Source organism: Triticum dicoccoides, chromosome 3B (genome assembly GCF_002162155.2).
Source record: "Triticum dicoccoides isolate Atlit2015 ecotype Zavitan chromosome 3B, WEW_v2.0, whole genome shotgun sequence".
Classification (NCBI taxonomy): Eukaryota; Viridiplantae; Streptophyta; class Magnoliopsida; order Poales; family Poaceae; genus Triticum; species Triticum dicoccoides.
In genome coordinates this window covers 581,658,048-581,659,007 of record NC_041385.1, presented here as the reverse complement: position 1 = coordinate 581,659,007, position 960 = coordinate 581,658,048, and the positions used below count along the sequence as shown (strand labels likewise).

Sequence of the window (960 nt, the reverse complement as noted above, 5' to 3'; positions counted from 1 at the left end):
GAGACGGCTCGGATGAAGGGGGTGTGGTGCTGGGGTCGTCGGGGATTGGGGGCGGGGGAGGGGATGTGTCGACGGGTCCTCACCTGAAGCCGGAGGTCGCCGCGGAAGGGTCCTCCGTCCGCTCGCTCGCTCCCTGGCAGAGGTCTGGGTGGGTGGCGGCGCGGCGAGGCGGGGGGGCGGTGAGGGATTTGAGACGGCGGAGCGCAGGAACCGAAGTGGGAGCGGGCGGCGGTGGCGCGGAGAGGAGGGGAATTCCCCACCAGGTGATAGAGAGAGCGGCCAAGCGTTTCGGGGGAATTTCGAAATTTCGCTCCCCCAGCCCGCGCTCCCAGTCCCACGCGCCCTGCACGTTTCTTTCTTCTTTTGTGGGTGGGCGACGGGTGGCGTCGTAAAATTTCGGCTCGCTCGGGACCGGGAGGGCGGGAACGGGGCTGCTTCCCTCCGCGCCAAACGGGGAGGAATCGGTTCATGATGGCGATTTTCGTCGGTTCCCTCGTCTCTCGCACCCATGTTTTTTGAGAAGTGCAGCAGAGCTAGCATCAAGCAAATGATGAGGCATATACTAGAGCTTTTTTTAAGAAGATGCGTATATTAGAGCTAGCATCAAGCAAACCAACAAGACATCGTGCAAATTCTCTCGCAGACCTTACGATTATCCCGTTGATATAGTCGAATGAAGAAGCGTCCGGAGAGGTCGACGTACCTGATTCAAAAATCAGCATGTCGTGCAGCAGTCCGTCGAGCAGAAATGCACTGGTCGATATCTTTATCGCGGCTCCCTTGCAGTTTCACACGACGAAAAAAAAGAAAATAGATATTGCTGCACAAAAAAAAGTGAAAAGGGATGAAAATGACATGTTCTCGCAAAAAAATGACATGTGTGTTAGGAAAAAAAGTCTAATAACAACCATCTTAAGAGGGACAATTACATGGTTATACGAGCCATATTACATGGCCATT

General features: G+C 54.7%; 1 protein-coding gene across 1 annotated transcript in view; it reads right to left on the bottom strand.

The window, feature by feature from the left end:
- LOC119277212 overlaps window positions 1–329 on the bottom strand; it is a 7,466-nt gene extending 7,137 nt beyond the window's left edge. The window contains exon 1 of the mRNA XM_037558464.1: window positions 84–329. The gene's annotated coding sequence lies outside the window, so the exon portion shown is untranslated. The remainder of the gene's footprint in view (window positions 1–83) is intronic.
- Between the last annotated feature and the right edge of the window lie 631 nt (window positions 330–960).